Raw genomic sequence first — 13,353 nt, forward strand, 5'->3', positions numbered from 1 at the left:
AGTACATGCAGTTCTGTGGTAGAATCACTGTCTCGGTTGTATGATGTGTCGGTGTTTGTCTCCATGGTGTTACCAGTCTATGCCAATGATATGTTCAGCTCGTTGAAAATGAGAAATTGGTACCTTTATCTCCAATTGCCAAGTGTATGAAATGAGAATTTGGTGCCTTTTGTTTCAATTATCAAAATATGCCAAGTAGGAAGGGGCTGTGGTACATAGGGACAGTGGGTATCGGATTAGGGCATGTGAATTTAGGGGGTGGGAGAACTTAGGGAATAAGGAAATGAATGGACAAATGGAATAAGGGAGTGATGGAGGAATGATAAACTTGGTAGCAAAACTGTCAATCATAACCCTAGCACTATTGATTTGGAAATTATGAAAAAGTAGGATTTTATTTCTTAAACAATCACCATTCATCAAACACCCTGAAGTAAGCACCAAACTTGGATAAAAAAAACAGAGATGGAGGCCCTACCTACTTGTACAAATGATGATCCAAGCATATTGGGCAATTTTGGAGCGAAATTTTGAAGTTTTTGGGCTTGTTGGTTGTATGCACCGCGCACCTGCCCAATGCGTCGTGCACCTCTGATGCACCTCGCCAGTCTATTTTTACACTGTGAAAACTTGCTCAATGCGTCGCGCGCCGCTGATGCGTCACGCGCCTGCCCAACGCGCCGCGCACCACATAGTGTATTTTGCAGGAGGCCTTCGGAGGCCTTCCCGGTGTCAAAATCGGGTGTAGGATAGCTCTTTGGAAATGTCTTTGAGTCTACTTTCCAACCCGACTAGAATGTTTCAATTTAGAGTTCATTTGCCTTGTCAAAAATCAAATCTCCCAAGACTGGTCAAAATGTGCCAAATGAGGCTGCCTCAAGGCAAAGTGCTGTTGCAGTCAACTTTTGAATGCCTTCCTCAACTCCACGTTGATCTCATGATAGATCATTGGAAATATATTTTTGTTTCGTTATCCTTTGACTCATCAAGAAAGTTATTTGGCCAACCAAGCTAGGAGAAAACCTGATTTTCCCAAGGTCACTTCAGAGGTGCATCAATTCTCCCGAGGCGATTGTATTTTTGACATTTCTCTAAAAACATGACACCTATGTAAAACATGAGCGTGGTTTTTCTTCCCTGGCATGTTGTGGACAAAAACCTCTCTCAGTTTTCCAAAATTCATCTTTGATTGCTCTGAAACATCTTTTGAGTGAAACTTATCCCGATGTGTGAAACAAGGAATTTTGTGGAAATGAAGCGAAATGAAGGGGATGAGGGGCTTGTAAATTCTTGGGGAAATTTTGTGAAGTAGGGAGGGATGTTAGGAAGAAGGGAAAAGTGGAATCTTAAAGATGGAGTGAGGGGAAGGGGTCCAAAAGGGCAAAACACAGGCCTAGCCTAGAAAATTGCCAAGTTGTGGCAAGAAACTAGGGTTTGTGGAAAAATGAGGAATTTGGGGAATCTCAGTGATGGGAAGTGTTTAATAAGGTACATTAATGATAGGGGAAGGTATATGAACATTAGGATACAAATTTTTCCAATGATTTGACCCTCCAAGAGAATTTACCTCCAAATCCCTAGGAGAGGGAAATGAACCTTGCCCAGGCGCAACTGAAGCATGAACAAGGTGTAAAATGACCCAATGGAACCTGTCATGATGAGAACAACCCTATGAATGATGATAGACTCAGCTGAATGATGACATGGACGGACATTTGGACAACTTTAGAAGGAGTGAAAGCAAACCCTAGACCTAATGCCTAGTGACCAAATTTTGCTTGAAGACTCTTTGAAATGACAAAATTTGACCTTGACACTCTGAGACCACTTTGTAAGAGCATATTTGATCACTGGAGGAAGGCTGGAAAGACTCACACTAACACAATTAATTCGAGATTTTTCATTCTTTGAAGAATTTGTGTTATTTAGTGGAAAAGCCTTATTTCCAAGAAATTTCATATCATTTTCTTCATATTCCTTCGATGGCTAACATCACCATATTTTCTACATTTCAAAATTTTGTTTTCTAAGGTCTAATGAAGCTTCGAGCAACCAGAATTTTCTTTTATCCTGAAGCTATCTTTCACAACAGATGCTAAAAATATTGTTTTTGGCGATGAAGTATATTATATTTTAGAAGGATAAACCCATTTCATTCATGTAGGCATCCATTTAAATTAATCAAGCTAGTAATAAAGGAAAAAGCATACAAGGCATATTCAATCTTGAATATTAATTCAATTCAGCATCAAGAATATTTGTACCTTGCAAATATTCATTTGTAAGCTTATTAGTTAATTCTCATTGTAAACATAGATATATTTTTGGCAGAAAATCACGCTCTTCATTTGTTTAGTCTAAATTTTGGGAGAAAATAACATTTCTCTGAGTCCAAATTGTTGAAAAATAATTTCAATTAATAAAGCAAGAGATTTATTTAGTATTATGATATTCTTTATTGTTAACACCGAGGTCAAAATCTTCAAGCCACTATCATAGATGTTCTAACCTATTTACAAAATTCACATGACAAAATTGAATTTCTACAACTTGAATAAGAAGAATTACAATAAATGAACCATCATGCTAAATTAGTCCTAGTTCTAAATAACTTTCTTTTTTCTTTTGAGAAAATTCTTATCAACAACTAGCACATGATATACATATTCAAATAAAGATGAAGTTATATTTTCACTTCCCAATCCTATGATCAGACATTGGAAAGAATTAATCAACAAGCACAGATATTGTGTCAGACAATAAAATGAAGTGGCATTTCACATTTCAAATTATTTCAAACTAATCCAATTCGAAATTCTTAAGTTTCTTCAACAAATTTCATGTTTGTTTCCTCCATTTCCATATTATATTTCTCATTTTCAATATTCTTATCAAGTTGGCCACATGAAGAATGAGTGTTTTTATATTCATCCTTACTAGAATTGTCAAAAGAATAATAATCCTTGAGACAGATGTTCCACTCATAAGAACCTTGCAAGAGTAAATATTCATCTTGAGTGGATCAAGTCTCGGTAATAGTCATAAAAAACAAAGAATATGTATTAGTCATACCATAGAATCCATCTTCTGAGTATTGACACATCTTGTAATGGAGATGTTTATAACTTCTCACCTTGTATCTGATATAGGAAAATGATTGATTGTTAGGATTCAAGTTTTGAATTCCTATCAATCAAATGGTAAAAAACAAGTTTGAGTCACCACCAAAACTAGAGCAAGAAACCAAAACCTAAAACTAAGCTAGCTAGAGCTAGATTCAAAGTTGTAGCCAAACTAGTATTCCATGAGCATGATTTGGATTTTGGTCTTCCTTAAACCACCACTCAATAGAAGACTTACAAATTTTTCTAGACATTAGTTTTTGATCGTCTTTAAACCACCATCTAAGAGCACTTCCATTTCTTAGAAGAAATCAACTTCCATTTCTTAGAGGAAATCAACTCCTGCCTAAACTAATAATTATTTTGGCAACTACTTCAAGCCAAGTTTCAAAGTTGGTGGGAAATCTTAAACCACCATTTATCAGAAGATTTTGACTTATACCACCCATTTCGTTTGTGGAATTTCTTAAACCACCAGATTGAAAGAGCACATTAACTGTTATAGGCTTCCAAATTTCAGCTTTCTTCCTATACTCATATATACCTCTTCATATTAAGGGGATCGATATTGGAAACCTAATCCTTAAGGGTTATGGTAAATTTGTATTAATCAATTAAGAGTGAATATGAAGAATCTCAAGTGAACATGAATGATCTTTAGAGTAAAAATTATTTTGAAAAATGAATCCAATGGTCACATGATATTGTATTAACGTATATCATATTAATGAGAAATGACATCACATGTTTATCTAAACATGTGTTAGTATTTTCATTTTTCTAAATCTATATTGCCATAGAACATGTTTGATGATTTTTTGTTTGGTATCATTAATGAGAAAAGCATCGTATGTTTATCCAAATTTGTATTCTAATTTTTGTGTGTCTAACCATATGGGTGATAATTTTTGTTTGGATAATGAGATGTGTGTTATTAACTTAAATAAATTAGTTTAAATGATTTATTGTGTATACTTTATTTCTAAAATTTTAAAATTCATTTGATTAATTATTTTATTAATTTTATTAATTTATTTTTAAATCAAATTTATTTATCTTGATTCATTAAATATCTATATATGTTATATAGATTTATTAAAAATATATTATTTTGCATATAAAATGTTTATTTATTTGATCCATTAAGATATAGGTTTATTAAAAATATATTATTTTGTATATAAAATATTTATTTATTTGCTTGATTAAGAGTTTATTTTCCTTGGAAGTAAGTTTAACTTCTTAAGACCTCGAGGCATCTGGTTGGAGTGAAATCCCTCCTTCCTTGCAAGCATCTGGTTGGAGTAAAAGTCGAGTAATTCAAAGTAGCTTGGTCTATGAGCACTTCCATTTCGTAGAAGAAATCAACCTCTCCCTAAACTAATAATTATTTGGGAACTACTTCAAGCCAAGTTTCAAAATTGGTGGTCAATCTTAAACCACCATTTAGTAGAATATTGTGACTTATACTACCCATTTCATTTGCGGAATTTCTTAAACCACTAGATTCAAAGAGCACATTAACTGCTATATTTCATCTTTCTTCCTATACTCATATATACCTCTTCATATTAAACGGGTAGATATTGGTAATCTAATCTTTAAGGGTTATGGTAAATTTGTATTAATCAATTAAGAGTGAATATAAAGAGTCTTAGTGAACATGAATGATCTTTAGAGTAGAAATTACTTTGAAAGAAGAATCAATGGTTACACGATATTGTATTTATGTATATCATATTAATGAGAGATGGCATCACATGTTTATCTAAACATGTTTTCTTATTTTCATTTTTCTAAATCTATTTTGCCATACAACATGTTTGATAATTTTTGGTTTGGTAACATATTAATGAGAAAAGCATCATATGTTTATCCAAATGTGTCTAACCATATGGCTGATACTTTTTGTTTGGATAATGAGATGTGTGGTATTAACTTAAATAAATTAGTTTAAATGATTTAATGTGTATATTTTATTTTTAAAATCTTAAAATTAATTTGATTAATTATTTTTTATTAGATAATTTATTTTTAAATAAAATTTATTTTTCTATCTCATTAAATGTCTATATATGTTATATCGATATATTAAGAATATATTGTTTTGTATATAAAATATTTATTTATTTGCTTCATTAAGATATAGATTTATTTAAAATATACTATTTTTATATAAAATATTTTTTTATTTACTTGGTTAAGAGTTTATTTTCCTTGAAAGTAAGGTTAACTCCCTAAGATCATAAAATCAAAAGACATTTGATTGGAGTGAAATTCTAATTCTTTACAAATATCAAACCTATCTGGTTTGAGTGAAAGCAGAGTAATTCAAATTCAAAGTAACTTAGTTTTCAAAATAACAATAATCAACTAACCTGCATTCTTAAATAACAACTAATAATAACTATCTTCGCTATTAAATTAACAACTAAATTTTAATAAATTTTAACCTGCATTCTTAAATAACAACTAATAATAACTATCTTCGCTATTAAATTAACAACTAAATTTTAATAAATTTTCACACTTTCTTAAAGAAAGAAAGGAAAACGTGCATCCCCTGCAGCAAATTGCTAAAGACTGCCGGCATAAAGAAATAATAACAAAACGCAAGGTAGCGTTCCTTCGAGCAATTTGACTCGACAACGCATATGTATCGGGGTATTTCGGAAGCGTCACTGCTCCCTTGGAATGGGTTGGAGGCACCTCGTCATTTTAACGATATTATTGGACTGGAGATGGAATTAGCAAAACCGATAACAAATTTTGACGGTTAGTGTTTTGAAAAGTGATTCTCAGAATTAAAAGTTAATTCCGAACCTTTTTTTCCCGCATATATTTATGTTCTGCCATTTTGATATGTTTTATAAAATTTTATAATGTCATTTTATAAGCAAAATTTCTTATTACGGAAAGAAGTGAGCTATGATATATCATATATTAAAATAAAAATAAAAAATATATATATAAAATTTGTGAGCTATAATATATTATATAGTAAAAAGAAAATAAAATATATATATATATATATAATTTTTTTGACTAATAATTAAGTGGAATGATCAATTTGAGGAGAGAGAGCCGGATGGAGCCGAGTATCAGCCCCCTCTACAACTCTATGGGCCAACACGACTGCCATGTGTCCGAAAGATTTACAGCTAAAGAAGAATGGGAGTGTGGATACCCAACCCGCACTCCGATGGCCAGGCATTACAGAAGGCGTGCCCTAATGCCTTCCCCTTCCAAAGCGGCAGTATATGCCCTCCAGAGACGGCGGCGCCAAATGTATCTAACGCCGAACTGAAGGAGAAGCACGCGAAGCTGTATGAGGTCAGAGATCCGCAGACAATATTTGTCTTTGGGCTCAGAACCCAATTCGGAGGTGGAAAATCGACGGGTTTCGGCTCGATTTATGACAGCTCGGAGTACGCCAAGGAATATGAACCCAAGTACAGGCCTATCAGGGCACTGGTAGGCGGCCGTTACCATCGACAGTCTGTTGTTCATCAGGCCTAGCTCACGCCATCACTGGTCATCTACTCCCGCCTCCTGCATGTAAAGATAAGGGTTTGCATGTTGCAGATCTGCTCCATGCATGGCCCAAACTTGGCAGATCTGGGCCAGATCTAGCCGTTCCGATCAAGATTCAAGAATACTCAGAACCTAAGCAGCAGATTGGTGGAAATATGCATCGATTGAGCAGAGGGTACGCAGACCGAGACATGCAAATGGAAGATAGATCCAATAAGAGGTCAGATCGGGAAGAATGCTTACAGCCAGAACACATGGAAATCAGCAGTGACACTGGTTTAGGCAGATCAATAACTCAGCCAAACCGCAGACATCAGGTAACAACATCTCGATTTCAGATTTTTATGAAAACCCCTGAGGGGAAAACCTTTTTAGTTTGGGTACATGCAGAAAGCACTATCTTGTAGCTAAAACAGCAAATCTGGGCATTGACCGGATATCCTGGTCAGATCCAACATTTAGTCAGTGGCAGGTGGTCCCTCGAGGACAACAGAACCTTGGGAAGTTATGAGATAAGCCCAGGAAAAACCATTGTTTTAAACCTCAGGCTGAGAGGAGGGGCCCTACCTCAGGGACAGCCAAGCAGCTCAGGGGGAGACAAGGGGAGAAAGAGAGCACCACAGCATCAACCCAAGGGAGATCCCTCATACAAAAGCATTCTTCAAGGTAACAGAGATTCAGGGTCCTTTCCAGATCAAGGTGGATATACACCCAGGCCATACATAGTAGATCACCTAGGGAAAGCTCCAGCCCTTAACTTCGACTCATCAGTGCTTGATGATTTTGTTAAGTCCTATGAAATGCAGGCCCTAATATGTCGATTCAACAGTTTTTGGCCAAAACCAATGGATCTATTTCATTGGATTTTCACCACTTGGACCATGGAATGTGATATACATCTATGCCCCAAAGGTTTTTTCATAGTTAGATTTGCATCCAGGGAAGTCATGGATACAATCATGAGTGTTGGGCCTTGGTTCTGGGGAACGTCGGGGTTGTTCATGACTCCATGGTTTCCTTATTTCGATCCAAACAAAATGACGGTATCCAAAGTGTCGGTCTGGGTTCGTCTATATAACCCTCCCCTTCACTTTTGGAGCGAACGAGTCTTGGAAGGAATTGGGAACAGCATAGGGAAATACATCAAAACAGATCTGGAAAGGATTGATGAAAGGGTCTACACTTTTGCACGCATTTGTGTGGAAGTAGATCTAAGTAAAGGGCTGCGAGACAACATAAGGTTGATCTACAAACAAAAAAATTGGTTGCAAGCACTAGACTATGAAAATACTGCTTTCAGATGCAGGCTTTGCAGACAAATAGGACACTTGCAAAGCACATGTCCAGAAGCCAAGAAAGCAAACAGTAAAAGAAAGCAGAAAGGGAAGCAGAGGAAAGGATGGCAATTTCCCCCTCCTCACTCAGAGGATGAAGAATCAGAAGCAGAAGAGGAAGATACTCCCACAGAAAATGATGTGGTATCTCAAGGAATGGGGACCCAGAAGGAAATCACATCAGACAACAGGGCTTCACAGCTTCACCCAAATCAGGCAGAAAAGACAACTGAGGATCAGAGCATGGGCGGGATCAAAAGGCACCACCAATCAGAGACTTCAGATTCAGACAAGGAAATAGGCTCTTAGAAAGCAGAAACACAGTTATTCATAACTTCGATCGAGCCCACCCAAGGAGAGTGGCGCAAGGTCGAAAAGAAAAAGGGAAGAAAAACCTGAAGTGTGAGATTTACTCACTACTGAAACTCAGTTTTTCTTGCCTCCTACTCTCTTCTCTATTTCCCTTTCTTTTTCTTCAAATTGCACGTTAGTTTTGTAACGTTGCGAGGGGTGTGAAAGCATTGGGTAGCTTATGGAAATGCTTCAACCATCTGCAATGTGTAACTTTTCTTTTTTTAAATAAAAAGTTACCGATTTTTTCCTCTGAAAAAAAATATATATATAATTTTTTATAATATATAATAATATTTAGATATATAAGGTTCAAAATTTTGATAATAAATATTGAATATATGTTCTTGAAATGAATCCTAATGAGAAAAACAAAAAATTTTGATACGTACATTTAGTACAAAATATTTTATAAAAATAAAATTATTGAATTTATATAGACGAAAATATTATAAATATGATATTATATAAAAATATTATTAAAATATAAATATAAATAAAATTATATTAAATAAATTTTCAATTATAATTTTTAATATATTAAATAAAATTTTAAATTCATTTAAATAATAAAAAAATATATATATCTCAAAAAACAAACCACTTCTAATACTTGATATATGCAAAACAAACTTAAACCTATGAAAATAAATGTCGAAATATTAAATTGTATTTTATTAAAATAACAAATTATTTTACTTAATCTTCCATATATATATAACCTTACAACTATATTTCCATAGCATTTGAATGTATACCTACACATGTAAAATATGCAACCCTATTCCTATCTACGCACCAACTGCCAAACTAAGATTTATTAAATAAAAAAGCTATGGTTTTTTTAATGCATTCGCTTGTACCCATGCACATTTTAAAATCCACAAAGTTATTATCAATCTTTGTGCATCAACAAAAAAAAATTATATTATTAATCACTTTGATATTTAGTTACATATAATGCATATTTTGATCTTGCTATCATAGTCCATGTCAGTCCACAAAATTACATTAAATCTGCAGTATATAACATCCATGTTCCTATTGTTTAAACTTTTGCTTGTGCCCTTTTACAAGCTAATTAGATTTCCAAAATTACATCACATGAAACTGCATTAACAAACTCTTACATCTTTTGATATTCAAAGCCTGCAATCAACCCTTGATTCCAGATACTATTCCCATATTACATTCTATGACACCACACTACATTTATTCTAATATTCAAATAAAACCCGCTACCATATTACATTTTTATCACACCACACTACATCTACTCTAACCTTACAAATAATAGACAGAAACTATGCTGAGTCCAGTTATCCCATATAATATATTTGATCACAGCACATTACATTTATATAAACCATTGAAACCAACAGATCGGTTACACCAAAGGACCTAAAACATACAGAGGATGCGCTGCAGCTGTATTCACAACCTAAAACATACAGAGGATGCTATTTCAAGGATGATCGACGCAATTTTCTTTCATCTGAGAGTGCCCTGGCAAACCCGCCAAATAGTTTTCTTTAATACCATGATTCAAACCAGATTAACGTCAACATTAAATATATTCTAAACTATCAATCATTTGCGCTAACTTGCAGTGTTTTCTGATGGAATGTAATCAAGATAATTACCTGGTCAATGCATCCCTGTTCGTGCCTTCGTCTAGCTGTGGTTCAAGACCAGCGCTTTCTATATTCACTCTTGAAACTGGACCGTCCAAAAGCTCTTTGCCTATACGTACCAACTCTTGGAGATTCTTCTCCGTTGACAGATCAGTTGAGCTTACATCTACTGATAATTTGGCCTAGTCCGAGTTACACAATTCCTTAGAGCTCTTCAGAATGGACATATGCACCCCAAACAAACAAAAAACACACAGAAAAGCATACTCTAATATGTAAATAGGCATACTAGTAGAATATTTATATAAGTAGGAAAAGACTTGCACTCTTAGATAGTTCTGCGCTGATTTAAACGCTTGAAACAAAACATAGGCATGAATGTCCACCATATCTGTACTTGACTCACTAAACATGTCAATTATGGGTGTTTTACCGTTATTGTGTAACCATCCAAATAGTCCCCATTTGGCAGCCTCAGCAGCGGTGTAACTAACTGTTTTCTGTCCAGTTCCCAGAGAAAGCACCAGAAACTTGCTAGTGTCCTGCTTAAAACACATCTTGGTCAGTTAATCATGCCTAAAACACAGCTTGGTCAGTTAATCTTATTTTTATGTAGATTACAGATTTTGGAAGTATTATTTTTATGTAGATTATATATTTTGGAAGTATTTTTGAAGATTATAGATTTTGGAAATATTCTTGAATTTTCTTAATTGAGAATGTTGGTAGAATGGGAGAAAAAACAAGAAAAGAAACAACAAAGAAACCACAAATGACCAAGACTTGAAACTGAATCAGAAAACTGAATTGAATGGAAATTTATTGAACAAATGATTCTTCATGTTTTATTTCATGGGTATTTGATAGTTTTATATCACCAACTATCGTTACATAACTAATTTATTCGGTATACAACTGTATATTTACATTTACCTAAAGTTACTAATTCATTGTCAAACTAACAAACTCCACATTGACAACAATTTTCTCATTCATCATATTTCCTTACATAACTAATTTATTTGGTATACAACTGTCTATTTACATTTACCTAAAGTTATTAATTCGTTGTCAAACTAACAAACTCCACCTTGACAACAATTTTCCCATTCATCATCTTTCGTGCAAGCCAAGAGAAGCTAAACACCACTACAGCTTCTCTAATGTAACTGGCTTTGTGAATATGTCTGCACAATTTTCTCGTGTATGGACCTTTTTAAGAGCTACTTTTCCACCATCGATCACATGTCTCAGAAAATGATACCTTACTTCAATGTGCTTGGTTCTGCTGTGATAGGCAGGGTTTGTAGTGAAGTGAATAGCGCTTTGACTGTCACAAAGTAAATTCACTTTCTCTTGCGTCCTTCCAATCTCATCGAGCAGACCCTTTAACCAGATTGCTTCTTTACTGGCATCTGAAGTAGCTATATATTCAGCTTCGGTAGTGGACAACGCAACTGTTTCTTGAAGCTTTGACATCCAATTAATTGCTCCACCTGCAAGAGTAAAGACATAACCTGTAGTAGATCTTCTTTTGTCTAAATCACCTGCATAGTCAGCATCTACATATCCGCAGACTGATCCTTCACTACCACTAAAGACGATGCAATGGTCACTTGTGCCTCTTAGATATCGAAGCACCCATTTCACTGCTTGCCAATGTTCTTTACCTGGATTTGCCATGAACCTGCTGACAACTCCAACTGCATGTGAAGTGTCAGGTCTTGTAGATACCATCGCATACATTAACTTGCCTACAACGTTTGCATATGGTACATGAGACATATACTGCTTTTCTTCATCAGCTCTAGGACTCAAAACTGAAGAAAGCTTAAAATGGGAAGCTAAAGGAACATTAACAGGTTTCACATTATTCATAGAGAACTTTTCAAGTACCTTCTCCACATACTTCTATTGTGACAACCAAAGCTTACCATTTTTCCTCTCTCTGTGTATCTCCATGCCCAAGATATGTTTTGCTACTCCAAGATCCTTCATATCAAACGTCCTAGAGAGTTGAGCCTTTAACCTGTTGATTTCTTCCATGCTTTTGCTTGCAATAACCATATCTTCAACATACAAAGCTAAGATAATGAATATGTCATTGAAACTTTTTAAGTACACACAATGATCATACTCAGTTCTTATAAAGTTCTGACTCACCATGAAGGAATCAAACTTCTTGTACCATTGTCTGGGAGACTGCCTCAAACCATACAATGATTTCCTGAGCTTGCAAACTAATCTTCTGCTGCGACCTCATACAAAAACCTTCTGGTTGTTCCATATATATCTCTTCATTCAAATCACCATGTAGAAAAGTTGTTTTAACATCTAACTGTTCTAACTCAAGATTAAGCAACGCAGTTAGTGCCAACAAAGTACGTATAGAAACAAGTTTTACAACTGGAGAAAAAATCTCATGAAAGTCTATACCTTCAACCTGAGAATACCCTTTTGCTAACAGTCGCGCCTTATACCTTTCAATACTACCATCAACTTTTCGTTACAGCTTGAAGACCCATTTACATCCAACAACACTTCTCCCTTCAGGAAGCTCTACAAGATCCCAGGTATTGTTTTTGGCTAAGGAGTCCATTTCTTCTTCCATAGCCATTTTCCATTTCTCGCTATCTGTATCATCTACTGCTTCTTGATAACAAGAAGGTTCCCCATCTTCAGTAACCAAAGCAACAGATGAAATAGAATCTTCATACCTTTTGGGAGTTTTCCTTTCCCTTGTAGACCTTCTCAGAGCGACTGGTTGCTGAACTGGTTCAGAAACTTGCATTGGTTCAGAAGCTTCAACGGCTTCTTTTGTGTCTTCAACACCTTTGTCTCTGGAAGTCTCTCCTTCCTTTCGACTATCACCGAAAGATCTAGCCTCCAACTCAACTCGTTGACTCGACGATACGTGTTCCTGTTCAATTCTTTCAACATTTGATTTTAAAAAAGAGGATTCATCAAATGTTACATCTCTACTAATGACTATCTTCCGCAATGTAGGATCCCACAACCTATATCCTTTCACTACATATTCATACCCAACAAAGACATAACATTTTGACTTTGGATCTAATTTTGAACGCTGATTTTTCGGAATAAGAGAATAAGCATCACAACCAAATATCCTCAAATGAGAATAGTCACAAGACTGACCTGTCCAGACTTCTTCAGGAATTCTACAATCAATTGCTACTGAAGGTGATCTGTTAACTAAATAACAAGCAGTAGATACTGCTTCTGCCCACAACTCCTTTTGCAAGTTAGCATTGCTGATCATGCTTCTGGCTCTTTCCATAAGAGTCTGATTCATACGCTCAGCAACACCATTTTGCTGAGGAGTATAAACAGCAGTTTTGTGTCTAACAATGCCCT

At 35.0% G+C, this 13,353-nt stretch overlaps 1 pseudogene; it reads right to left on the reverse strand.

The window, feature by feature from the left end:
• Positions 1-660: 660 nt before the first annotated feature.
• Positions 661-10,532, reverse strand: LOC149235304 (patatin-like protein 3; annotated as a pseudogene).
• Positions 10,533-13,353: the final 2,821 nt, after the last annotated feature.

This window comes from Pinus tabuliformis, chromosome 8, assembly GCF_031772625.1.
Source record: "Pinus tabuliformis cultivar Carrire ecotype Pingquan chromosome 8, CPIR1, whole genome shotgun sequence".
NCBI classification, from domain to species: Eukaryota; Viridiplantae; Streptophyta; class Pinopsida; order Pinales; family Pinaceae; genus Pinus; species Pinus tabuliformis.